Raw genomic sequence first — 14,407 nt, 5'->3', positions numbered from 1 at the left:
TTTGGTGCTTTGTGGTGGCATGTTTGTTAATGGAGTTATCATCAAGAAATAGGAAGGGCAGAGTAGTCATTCACTGCTGCTCTGCCTCCCAGCCACAAAGGCCTGAGTACCATACAATAGTGGAATGAACCTTGTTCAGTGACAATGGTGGTAAATTTAGGGTTGAAACTAAAAGAATAGATAGCTCGAAATTCAGACGCTTTGTTTAGTGGATAAAGGGAGTAAGAAACTCAAACCATCACTTTGGTTGTGGGGTTGCAGTTACAATGGAAAGGTGGAAGTGGGAAGAGAAGTCAGAAGAAAAGGTCAAAGAGTATCAGTCTGCAAACAGAAGGGCGAAGGTGGTGTAAGTGGAACTCTGCTTTGCTTTTCTTGAAATTCATTGAGGTGAGGACACCAGAGGAGGAAGCCAAGGATAACTCGTTGAGTTAGGGACTCTGCTGATGAAAAGCTGCCCTTCTCATGGGCAACGAGGGATGTATAATAAATGCTGGTCTTGCCAGCAATGCTCATCACATGAATGAATAGAAAAGAACACCTCCAAGGAAGAAGGGGAAATTGGTGAAGGAGTGAAAGGATAGAGGGTTTAAGGATCATGGATTCTGATAGATCTGTTGCATATTTTCATGTTTGGTACTTTTCATTTCAGATTTTGAACGTTTGACGTTTGCTGCTTTTTTTAGAAAATGATATAACAGGTTCGTGCTACTGAGATTATTTGTCTGCATGCAAAATGTCTTTTTGGAGTACTGCATGATATATCAATGTAGATAGTCACCCAGCTTAATAGCTCCAAACAACGGATTCGTGATCTGATGCGGAAGCACAGCATCAATCTGCAATTTGTTTGTTCATGCGGTGCTGATGGTGTCAAATATCTTAAACTGTTGTTTCAGGCATTAGGTGTAATGACACAGATTTTGTTGGACCTCCTTTGTGTTGGCTACAGATGTCACTTCTTGTACCCCTAAATACGCAAATGTATCTGCAGATAGTATTTAATGTCAATACATCCACTTGCAGTGAATGAGCTGCATATACTAAATAACTGACATTCATCTGTGTTTCCATTCAAATGTAATATCAGCAAATATCTAACAAGTAATGTTCTATTTTAATTGCTCTGACCATTTTAATACATGAATTTGGAGAAAAAATCTGATACATTTAATTGAAGTGCCTTGCCCAAATCACAAGGAGTTAAAAGTATGAGTGCCAGTGGAGGCCATGTGAAAGGCAAGACATGCTGAGCTGAGGCTAGACTTCAGTTCCAAGTCAACCATGTCTATCATCCTCTCTGAAAAACTAAGGACACTGACCATGAGCGCCTGGTGGCCTAAATCTTGAGCTGCCAGCCAATCTGGAGAAGAACAGAGGAAAATCGCTAATGTAACCCCCCCTGTTTAAGAAGGGAGTGAGGCAAAAGACGGGAAATTACAGGCCGATTAGCCTGACCTCGGTCGTTGGTAAGATTTTAGAGTCCATTATTAAGGTTGTTATTATTATATATATTATTGAGATTTCAAAATACTTGAAAGTGTATGGTAAAATAGGGCAAAGTCAGCATGGTTTCATCAAGGGGAGGTCATGCCTGACAAATCTGTTAGAATTCTTTGAAGAGGTAATAAGTAGGTTAGACAAAGGAGAACCAATGGATGTTATCTACTTGGACTTCCAGAAGGCCTTTGACAAGGTGCCGCACAGGAGGCTGCTCAGTAAGATAAGAGCCCATGGTGTTAGAGGCAAGGTACTGGCATGGATAGAAGATTGGCTGTCTGGCAGGAGGCAGAGAGTGGGAATAAGGGGGCCCTTCTCAGGATGGCGGCCGTTGACAAGTGGAGTTCCACAGGGGTCAGTGTTGGGACCACAACTTTTCACTTTATACATTAATGATCTAGATGAAGGAACTGAGGGCATCCTGGCTAAGTTTGCAGATGATACAAAGATAGGTGGAGGGACAGGTAGTATTGAGGAGGTGGGGAGGCTGCAGAAGGATTTGGACAGGTTAGGAGAATGGGCAAAGAAGTGGCAGATGGAATACAACGTGGGCAAGTGTGAGGTCATGCACTTTGGTAGGAAGAATAGAGACATAGACTATTTTCTAAATGGGGAGAGAATTCAGAAATCTGGAGTGCAAAGGGACTTGGGAGTCCTAGTCCAGGATTCTCTTAAGGTTAACTTGCAGGTTGAGTCAGTAGTTAGGAAGGCAAATGCAATGTTGGCATTTATTTCGAGAGGACTAGAATATAAAAGCAGGGATGTGCTGCTGAGGCTTTATAAAGCTCTGGTCAGACCACATTTAGAATATTGTGAGCAATTTTGGGCCCCGTATCTCAGGAAGGATGTTCTAGCCCTGGAGAGGTTCCAGAGGAGGTTCATGAGAACGATCACAGGAATAAAAGGCTTAACATATTAGGAACGTTTGATGGAGTTTAGAAGGATGAAGGGGGATCTGATTGAAACTTACAGAATACTGAAAGGCGTGGATAGAGTGGACATGGGGAAGATGTTTCCATTAGTAGGAGAGACTAGGACCCGAGGGCACAGCTTCAGAGTAAAGGGAAGACCTTTTAGAACAGAGTTGAGGAGAAACTTCTTTAGCCAGAGAGTAGTGAATCTATGGAATTCATTGCCACAGAAGGCTGTGGAGGCCAGGTCATTGAGTGTATTTAAGACTGAGATAGATAGGTTCTTGATTGGTAAGGGGATCAAAGGTTATGGGGAGAAGGCGGGAGAATAGGGTTGAGAAACTTATCAGCCATGATTGAATGGCGGAGCAGACTCGATGGACCGAATGGCCTAATTTCTACTCTCGATCATCAGCAAAATGTTATCAACAGTGCTATCAAGCAGCACTTCCTCAACAATACAAAAACAAAATGCTGGAAACTCTTCATTTGGTACCCCATATACAAACATTCACTCCCTCCACCACTGACACACAGTGGCAGCAGTGTGTACCATCTACAAGATGAACTGCAGAAACTCACCAAGAGTCCTTAGACAGCACCTTCCAAACCCACGATCACTCCAACAGAGCTCTGAAGAAGACTCATACGGACTCTCCCCAGATGCTGTCAGACCTGCTGAGTTTTTCCACATTTTTTGTTTTTGTTTCAGATTTCCAGCATCCACAGTATTTTGCCTTTATCTTACTCAACAATAACCTGCTCACTGAGTCTCAGTTTAGGTTCTGGCAGGGGCCACTCAGGTGTGAGGTGAGTGTGACTGCCCTTGACATCAAAGCAGCTTTTGACCAAGTGTGGCAGCAAGGAGCCCTAGCAAAACTGGAGTCAATGGGAATCAGGGGGAAAACTCTCCATTGGTTGGAGTCATATCTAGCACAAAGGAAGATGATTGTGAATATTGGAGGTCAATCACTTCTGTCCCAGGACATCACTGCAGGACTTCCTCAGGTCTTAGGCCGAACCATCTCCAGCTGCTTCATCAATGACCTTCCCTCCATCAGGACAAAAGTGGGGATGTTCGCTAATGATTACACAACGTTCAGTACTATTCGCGACTCCTCAGTTACTGAAGCGGTCCGTGATCATATGCAGCAAGAGTTGGGCAACACTCAGGCTTGGGCCGATAACTGACAAGCAACATTCACCACTTAACTGCCAGGCAATGACCATCTCCAACAAGAGAGATCCAATTATCTCCCCTTGACATTCAATGGCATTACCATTGCTGAATCCCCCACTAACAGCATCCTGGGGGGTTACCATTGACCAGAAACTGAACTGGACTAGCCATATAAGTACTGTGGCTACAAGAGCAGGTCAGAAGCTAGGAATCCTGCAGCAAGTAACTCACATCCTGGCTCCCCAAAGCCTGTCCATCATCTGCAAGGCACAAGTCAGGAGTGCATTGGAATACTCTCCACTTGTCTGGGTGCGTGCAGCTCCAACAACACTCAAGAAGCTTGACACCATCCAGGACAATGCAGCCCACTTGATTGGTATCCCATATACAAACATTCACTCCCTCCACCACTGACAAACAGTGGCAGTAGTGTGTACCATCTACAAGATGAACTGCAGGAATTCACCAAGCATCCTTAGACAGCACCTTCCATACCCACGACTACTATCATCTAGAAAGACAAGGGCAGATGACACATGGGAACACCAGCACCTGGAAGTTCCCCTCCAAGCCACTCACCATCCTGACTTGGAAATATATCACCGTTTCTTCACTGTGACTGGATCAAAATCCTGGAACTCCCTCCCTAACAGCACTGTGGATGTACCTACACCACATGGACTGCAGTGGTTCAAGAAGACAGCTCACCACCACCTTCTCAAGGGCAATTAGGGATAGGTAATAAATGCTGGCCTAGCCAGTGACCCACCCCCACATCGTGTGAAGGAATGAAAAAAAGATTCTAGCAATTTTCCCACTACTGAAGTGAAGGCTAACTGGCCTGTAGTTCCCAGTTTTCTCTCTCCCTTCTTTCTTAAATAGTGGGGTTACATTGGCTACCTTCCAATCTGCAGGAACCATTCCAGGATGTATAGAAATTCGGAAGATGACCACCAATGCACCCACTATCAGCCACCTTTTTCAACACTGTGGAATGTAGATCATCAGGTCCAGGGGATTTCCTAACTTGCTGCCCTATTAATTTCTCCAGTTGTGCTTTTTAACTAATACTAATTTCTTTTGGTTTGTCATTCTCACTAGTCCCTTGGCTCTCTAATATTTCTGGGAATTTTTTTTGTATTTTCCTCTTAAGACAAACAAAGTTTTTGTTTTGTTTCTGTCATTTTCTTACTCTCCATTATAAATTCTCTTGTATCTGCCTGTAATAAGCCCATATTTGTCCTTGCAAATCTTTTCCTTTTTACATACCTATGGAAGCTTTTACAGTCCATTTTTTATGTTTTGCGCTAGTTTACTTGCATAGTTCCCTTTCTTTATCAGACTCTTGATCCTCCTTTGCAGAATTCTAAAAAGCTCCCAATCCTCAGGCTTATTACTTTTTACAACAACTTTATAAGCCTCTTCCTTTGATCTAATACAATCTTTAACTTCTCTTGTTAGCCATGGTTGGATCACTTTTCCTTTTGGGTTCTTGTGCCTCAAAGGAATTTAAATTTGTTGAAAACCATGAATTAGTTCTTTAAATGCTTGTCATTAAATGTTATGATGGTAGACAGGTAATGAACTTTCCCAATCCATCACAGCCAAATTGCCCCTCATACTTTTATAGTTTTTTTAATAGTTTTTTAGTTTCCTTTTCCTAACTTTGGATTGAACTATATCACTTTCAAATTTAATGTAAAATTCCATCATTGGCTCCTTTCCAATGAGATTATTAATCAGCCCTTTCTCATTGCACATTAACAGATCTAAAATGGCCCGTTCACTATTTGATTCCCTAGCATTCTGTTCCAGAAACTCTTCTCATATACATTTCAGGAATTTGCCATCCACAGCTTTAGCGCTAATTAGATTTATCCAGTCTGTATGTAGATTGAAGTCCCCGATGATTACTGTATTACCCTTGTTTTGTGCATCTCTAATTTCCTGATTTATACCATGTCCTATATCACCACTACTGTTTGGTGGCCTATAAACAACTCCCACCAATATTTGCTGCTGCTTTTTCTGTTTCTTAGCTTCACCCAAACTGATAATACATCTTGATCTTCTGATCCAAGATCCCCTCTCACTAATGTACTGATCTCATCCTTGATTAGCAATGCTACCCCACCTCCTTTTCCTTTTTGCCTATCCTTCCTAAATGTTGAATAACCTTGAATATTCAGTTCCCAGTCTTGGTCACCCTGCAGCCACATCTCCATAATGGCAATTAGATCATACTCTTTACTTCTATATGAGCCGTCAATTCATCTATCTTGTTGTGAATGCTGCTTACATTCAGATAAAATGCCTCTAATTTTGCCTTTTTAACATTTTTCTGTAATTGGACCCTATCTGATGCTGGCCTTTTGTTTCTGCTGCCTTCCAATTCACTTACTACTTTTCTTCATACTATTACCAGCTTTGTTTCTCTCCTATCTGAATTCTGCCTCAGGTCCCCCACCGCCCTGTCAAACCAGTTTAAACCCTCCCCAACAGCACTAGCAAATTTCCGTGTGAGGATTTTGGTCCTAGTCTTGCTAAGGTGTAACCCGCCCTCCTTTGTACAGGTCCCAATTGCCCCAAAACTGATCCCAAAGCCTGAGAAATCTAAATCCCTCCCACCTGCACCGTCTCTCCAGCCTATATAAAGCTCCATCCTCCTATTTCTGTACTCACCAGCACATGGTACTAGGAGTAATCCTGAGATTACTGCCTTTGAAGTTCTGCTTTTTAATCTCATTCCTAGCTCTCTAAAAATTGCTTTCAGGACCTCATCACTCTTTCTACCTCTGTTGGTACCAACTTGGATCACGACCTCTAGCTATTAACTCTCCCCCATAAGGATGCCCAACAGCTGCTCAGTGACATCCTTGACCCTGGCACCAAGGAGGCAACGTACTATCCTGGAGTCAAGTCCACAGCCGGAGAAACACTTGTCTGTTCCTCTACTAAATTGCTCTTCGACTTTTCTTCCTGCTCTCCTGTGCAGCTGAGCCACCTGTGGTGCCATGGACTTGATTATGGCTGCACTCCTCTGAGGAACCATCGCCCTTACCAGTCCAAAATGAAAAACTGGTTAGTGAATAAGATGAACTTGAGACTCCTGCACCACCTGTCTGATCCTCCTAGATTGCCTGGTGGTCACCTATTTCCCCTCTGTCTGCATTCTCTTAACCTTTGGTGTGTGACCACCTCCCTAAATGTGCTATCCACATAGTTGTTAATCTTGTAGATGTGCCACAGTGAATCCAGCCACCGCTCGAGTTCTGAAACTTGGAGTTCAAGTTTCTGCAGCTGGTGACATTTCTTGCACATGGTTGTCTAGGCCACAGGACGTATCCAGAACTTCCCACATGTTGCAGGATGTGCAGTCCATGTGGCAGAGCTGCCCTGCCATGCTTTAATTTTACAGACTATTTATTAAAAACTGGAGACTATAAAGTAGAATTACTCACCAGCTATCCACCAATCAGCTTCTTTCCCTGTGCTGTCACTTTTTATTCCTGACATTTCAAACCCTGCCTGTGAACCACTTCTACCGGCTGCTTTTTATGCTGCTTTCCAATTAACTGATTACTTATTTTCGTAATTATTTTTTAATTAATGCCTCTCCTCTCCACCACTTAACTTACTACTTTAAACCTTAGTAATACAATAAACCTTACCATTTAAAAAAAAACCCAGCTTCTTACTTCCCTTCTACTTGCATCTCTTAATTAATTATAAGGTTGCTGCTTTAGGGTTATTTAACTTTTTTAATGTTTTTCAAATTTTCAGCTATTCACAGACACTCCCTAACAGGACCAACTAATCAACTTACAATTTTCCTGTGATGTACCCATTTGATTTTTTTTTTGAGCACAGTCAGGTACTGAAGGCTCCTGACTTTAGCTGCTCCCTTGCAGGTCCGGGTTCCTCTCTGACCCCAACCAATCACCTACTTGCTTCCTTGTTTATTTTTCCCAAATGCAGGATGTTCTGAGATGGTCCTTCTATCTTGGACTCCAGGCGTGGTACTTAGTAAGTAGACATACTCTGGTATCTGCTTAACACTTGTTTGGTACGACATCTAAACAGGTTACAAAGTTGACACATGGCTCCTAGGCACAATGTTCCAACTTCTCTCTCTCTCTCTCTCGTCTAACACATGACTGACTGATGTCAGTGATACATCATTATCTATGTCATACACTATATCTCAACAGTTAACCATTTGTACTACACGGGCTCTGACTGGCTCCTGGTGGAATAGCTGCTTTATCTCCCGCTCCTGCTCTTTCCTGCTGCTCTGACTGAATTCTCGCCTTCTCCATGCTGCTTTATATCCCTGCTCCTGGTTTCGCTCTTTCCTGCTGCTCCGACACTCAATGACATTAGTGAACAATCCAATAATGTCATGGTCAGCAGTACTGATAATTGCTTGTTATTCTTGCCTCGTCAGATGGAAAGTTTACATTTTCATCCTTATCTGTCTGCCTGTATGGGGAAACGTGGAGTCCGTTCATCTCCTCAGATGGGTCAAAGTGCATGGAGAGGCTGGGTGCGAGATGGTAGTGAGTAATGAGTGGAAGAAGGTGTCATGCCAAGGTGAGTTTTAATTGGGCAGGCACTTCAAGGGTATCATGGTTGATGAAAGCTGTTTGAATTGGAATCTCATTAGCCTCCTTTGTGCATCTCAGTGGTTCTTGCTTTCTGTGCAAGGGGTTGATCATCCTGACCTGTCTGCTCTGCTTCTCCTCATCACATTAGGATTGAGCTCATCAAAATCCTCCGATGCAAGGCCTCTCCCTGTGCAGAACACAGCACACGACACAGGAAACGCTCATTGGGGCATACTGCAACACACCACTGGATCAGTCCAGGCAACGGAATCTCATGTTTAGAAGGCCAAAGGCCTGCTCGATTGTAGCTTGGCTTGACCCATGGCCGGCATTATAACGTTCCTTGGCTGCGGCGTGAGGTTCTTCACCGGCGTCAGCAGTCATGTCCAGAGTTGGTGCCCCTTGTCCCCAAGGATCCACCTCTGAAGGCACGTAGTGGGCGCTGGAACAGCTGTGGCACCTGCAAGTGTACCATAGATGCTCCCAGGGATTCCTGCACCCATCTGCAGATTGCGCTTTCGGTGGTCACAGACCAGTTGAACATTGATCGAGTGGAACCCCTTCCTGTTTATGAAGGTCGCTGTCTGGTTTGAGGGAGCCTTGATGGCCACCTGCTTGCAATCTATTACAACTTGCTCGAAGAAATCCTGCAATGGACCTGGAGATGATAGACTGATTTTTGCCTGGCTATCAGGATCAATCTTCTTGTGCACAAACTTTCCAGCCCTCTTAAACAAGGCACTGGCGACCTCCTTAATGCAGCGATGAGCTACTGCCTGGGAGACACTGCACACGTCCCCGGTGGATCCCTGGAAGGAGCTGGATGCGCAGATGTTCAACACAAGGTTGACTTTCAGCAGCACTGGTCTGGGGTCGCAAGGTGTTCTACAGCATTGCACACAAGTTGGTGATGTCCTAAATTCACAGCTATACCTTTTAGTTGGCACTGGCTCCGACATCTGGAGGTCATTCAGGTGAGTCCAAGGAACTCTGGGCTGTGATTGGCCCTCTCCTTGAGCGTGAACCTTCTGCAGTTTTCCCAGAGGCTGGACATCTTGTTAGTGCACAGGGCACCTGGTCCTCCCTCTGCACTGCTCTTCATGTGCACGGGGGTCTAGGAAGACTGTGTAGAATGAGTCCCACGTCAGTTGATATCCCCCCTTTTGTTGTGTGCTGCCCTTCCAGGAAAGTTACGCTGGGTCCCAGGCCTTCCCTATCCACCTGGACCCTTGGAACTGCCTCAATGCTTGCCCCACTGAGAGACAACAACCACAATCAGAAGCCCCTTACCTCCTCAGGAAAGACCCACAAGCTCTTGTTCCTCAAAGAGGACCTACAGGCTCTTACCCTTCAGAAGCCTCCTCTCCTCTTTCCTCAAAAGTTCCAAATGAGAATGAAGACTGCTCTAAAATGGTTGACGTCCACTTGGACCACCCGAGGCCTCTCCTGGGTGCTGCCAACTTTTAAAAAAATCAGAGATCTGATGGCGCATGATCCACATGTGCCGTTTAAGATAACATTAAATTGCATTCACAATCATGAAAATGGGCATTAATCACCCGGTCACTGAGCATAAGTGGCAATGCTGCCTTGTTAGTTTCCTGCACTGGCGTAATTCAGACCGGACATCACGTCTTTGGGATTTTGCTCCAGTGCACCCTGACGTGATTCTAAAGCAGCCCCCCACATCCTCGCTCCCTGCTCAAGTGGGGCCTTATTAAATTCTACCCAATGGGGGTAAAGCCTAGCTGGAGTGGTTCTGGGCAAAGCACATTTAGTATTCATGTGCATATGTCAATGTGATAATGCTGGTAGGTGACACTGCACAAGTCTGCCTTTCTGGTGTCCCATAACACTGCAGAATCTCTGCCAGTTTTTCCTGCTCTTCTTGTCACACGTTTGACCGCTGAATTTGAACAAAGCCTTCGCCTTTCACCAGGGAACAGGTTGCATCAAAAAATTCTAATCTTGCACGTTTTGCAAGTATATTTTGTTTGCAACCAGTCTGCCCACTTTCTTTTTAGATTTTTATCCCAGGATCTAAGGCAACAGCACCAGCTGACAAACCTCTTATGAACATCAACAAATCATTGCTGTTCATATTTGAACACGTTTATGAATAATAAGAGAAATAAAATGAACACATCGTCCTGGATTATCTTTTCTAAGCAGTATATAAACACCCAATGGATAAGGTAATGGGATCGAATAACACAACTCCCAGTCACACTTAATCTTAAGTGCTTCGGTGCTGCTTCATGCTCTCATCTGGACCTGGAAAAATTTATTAATTTTGCATCCAATTTCCACCCCTCCATCATTTTCACATGGTCTATCTCTGACACTTCCCTTCCCTTCCTTGACCTCTCTGTCTCAATTTCTGGTGATAGACTGTCCACCAATATCCATTACAAGCCTACCGACTCCCACAGCTACGTCGACTACAGCTCCTCACACCCCGCTTCCTGTAAAGACTCCATCCCATTCTCTCTCTCAGTTCCTTCGTCTCCGTCACATCTGTTCTGATGATGCCACTTTCAAAAACAGTTCCTCTGACATGTCCTCCTCCTTCCTTAACCGAGGTTTTCCACCCACGGTGGTTGACAGGGCCCTCAACCGTGTCCGGCCCATGTCCGCGCATCCGCCCTCACCTTCTTCTCCCTCCCAGAAACATGATAGGGTCCCCCTTGTCCTCACTTATCACCCCACTAGCCTCCGCATTCAAAGGATCATCCTCCGCCATTTCCGCCAACTCCAGCATGATGCCACCACCAAACACATCTTCCCTTCACCCCCCCTGGCGGCATTCCGTAGGGATGGTTCCCTCCATGACACCCTGGTCCACTCCTCCATCACCCCCTACACCTCAACCCCCTCCCACGGCACCTTCCCATGCAACCGCAGAAGATGCAACACCTGCCCTTTCACTTCCCCTCTCCTCAACATCCAAGGGCCCAAACACTCATTTCAAGTGAAGCAGCATTTCACTTGCACTTCCCTCAACTTAGTCTACTGCATTCGTTGCTCCCAATGCGGTGGTCTCTACATTGGAGAGACCAAATACAGACTGGGTGACCGCTTTGCAGAACACCTTCGGTCTGTCCGCAAGCATTACCCAGACCTCCCTGTTGATTGCCATTTCAACACTTCACCCTGCTCTCATGCCCACATGTCCGTCCTTGGCTTGCTGCATTGTTCCAATGAAGCTCAACACAAACTGGAGGAACAACACCTCATCTTCCAACCATGCACTTTACAGCCTTCCGGACTGAATATTGAGCTCAACAATTTTAGATCATGAACTCTCTCCTCCATCCCCACCCCCTTTCCGATTTTCCCCCTCCTTTTTGTTTTTTCCAATAATTTATGTAGATTTTTCTCTTCTCACCTATTTCCATTATTTTTAAATGTATTTCCATCCATTGTTTTATCTCTACCTTTTAGCCTTTTTCGATTCCTTCACCCCGCCCCACCCCCACTAGGGCTATCTGTACCTTGCTCGTCCTGCTTTCTACCCTTAATTAGCACATTCCTTAGATAATATCACCACCTTCAACACCTTTCTCCTTTTGTCTGTGACATCTTTTGGTTATCTCCACTTATCACTGGCCCTCTATCCAGCTCTTCTTGTCCCAATGCCCCCCTCCCCCCCACTTAAACCAGCTTATATTTTACCCCTTATCTATTTTTCCTTAATTCTGTTGAAATGTTAACTGTGCTCCTCTCCACAGATGCTGCCAGACCTGCTGAGTTTTTCCAGGTATTTTTGTTTTTGTTTTGGATTTCCAGCATCCGCAGTTTTTTGCTTTTGCCAACAAAGTTGACAGTGGCAACATGGGTACGAGCTTAGCTGAGTGACAGGAAACAGAGAGTAGTGGATTATGGCTTTTTTTTGGACTGGAGGAAGTGGGGTTCCCCAGGGGTCAGTAATAGACCTTATCCTGAATTTGATGCTCCCACACTGGCAGGTTTATAGGCGGGGGAGGACGGGGTGTTGGGAGGGGAACATGAAATTGAAAGGACGGGATTCCGTCCGTATCCTGCCCGCCCTGGCCACAGCAATTTTATGTTGGGGCGGGCAAGACTTCGGATAAGAAGCCTGCCCTTGCCCCAATTGAGGCCCTTAAGTGGCCAATTACTGGCCACTTTAGGGCCATTTCCCCCACCCAGCCTCAATTTTTAGGTTGGCAGGAAGATTGAGCCTTTGTAGGGGAAGCCCAAAATACATCAAAGTTACATCCAGGGTTGCGGCGGGGGTGGGGGGGGGGCGCTCCATCAGAAGCTCCTTTCTGAAGTTGGGCACCCCCCGCCCTTAAGGTCCAGTGGCCTCCGGATCTCCTTCCCTCCTCGCACCCCCCTCCCTATCCTGGGCCTCTAGTTCCTGGACTTAGTCTCTGACATATTCTTGAACTTCCTTTACTGTCCACTGCAGCGCTGTTGCTGCAGGGACTGGAGAGCTGCCGGCCAATCTGATTAGCTGGCAGCTCTCTAAGGCTGGACTGCCTTCCAAGTGAGGGGTGGAAGTCCTGCCTGCAGCCCATTAACACTTGTCGGAGCGTTAATTGACTGCAGGGCATTCGGAGTCAGCGGGGATGTGTTCCCTGCCAACTCTTCGGATGGCGGGAAACGAGACACATCCTTTCTAAAAATTTAGGCCCTAGACATGGGTGTATGGAGCACAATTACAAAATTTGAGGATGGCATAAAACTTGGAAATATTCTGAACCGTAAGGAGGATAGTGATAGACTTCAAGAGGACATAGACTGCTGGAATGAGCAGATGTGGCAAATGAAATTTAATGCAGAGATGTGTGAAGTAACTTATTTTGGTAGAAATAACGAGGAGAGGCAATATAAAATGAAGGAAACAATTCTAAAGGGGATGCAGGAGCAGAGAGATCTGGAGGTTATATGTTCACAAATTTTTGAAGGTTGCAGGGCAGGCTGAGGAAGCGGTTAATGAGGCATGCAGGATTCTGGACTTTATAAATAAAGGCATAGAGTACAAAAGCGAGGAAGTTATGGTAATCCTTTACACAATACTAGTTTGGCCTCAACTGGAGTAGTGTCTCCAATTCTGGGCATTCTATGAAGGCAATAGAGGGTGCAAAAAAGACTGACGAGAATAGATTCAAGAATAAGGGATTTCAGTTACAAAGATTAAAAAAGCAGGGTTGTTCTCCTTAGAGAAGGTTGAGAGGAGATTTGATAGAGATGTTCATAACCATGAGGGGTCTAGACCGAGCAGATAAGGAGAAACTGTTCCCATTGGTGGAAGAGTACTAGAGGACACCAAATTAAGGTAAATGGCAAGAGAACAAAAGGAAAAACTTTTCCACACAGCGAGTGGTTAGGATCTGGAAATTTACTGCCTGAGAGTGTGATGAAGGCAGATTCAATCATGGCTTTCAAAAGGCAATTGCGTAATTATCTGAAGAGAAAAAAAAATGCAAGGCTATGGGGAACGGGCAGAGGAGTGGGACAAGCTGAGTTGCTCTTGTGGACATGGAAATGATGGGCAGAATGGCCTCCTGTGATGTAACCATTCTGATTCTATGACTAGGTTACAGTAGCACAGGCAGGTTTACACATGTAGCACAAAAGGGATCTCTTGAAGCAACAAAGCATCTTTTTCAGCTTAACAGATTTGATTATGGCTGACGTACAGACAACTAGAATTTCTAACCCTTTCCTTCCCCCAACAGAAACCATCCAGATAGCATAAAAAGATTATATAGGAGTTTCTCCTGATGTGTCAGTACCTGAATAAAGGTCATTGACCGGAAACATTAACGCTTTCTCTCTCTCCACAGGCACTGCCTGACTTGCTGAGACTTGCCAACATTATGGCCCATAAGTTCCGATCTCCAGGGCGTTGTACCCAGGAGGTACCCTAGAGATGCGCTGGGGGACCCCCCGGAAGACCTCACGTATGGATTGCACAGCAATTGCTCGGGATGTTCAAACTTCTATTGGGCAATTCCGCTGCACTAGGAACCAACCGATACTCCGATTTAAATCGCAAACTTCGGGTAGTTCTGACCGTCTTACCAGAATAAATTACCCAGGAAAAGTTAGAAGAATTAAAACCACTTCTAACTCCTGGGTAACTATAGTGACCCCCCAACCACCCTCCAGACCCTCTACGGGACCCCCATCCCTCTGACTACCCTCCCGCCCAAACCCCACCCTTGACTAACCCATTTCCCCCA

The sequence above is a fragment of the Cetorhinus maximus genome, chromosome 17 (assembly GCF_964194155.1).
Source record: "Cetorhinus maximus chromosome 17, sCetMax3.hap1.1, whole genome shotgun sequence".
Lineage (NCBI taxonomy): Eukaryota > Metazoa > Chordata > Chondrichthyes > Lamniformes > Cetorhinidae > Cetorhinus > Cetorhinus maximus.
The sequence above is the reverse complement of the archived record's forward strand: the minus strand, read 5'-3'. Positions refer to the sequence as shown.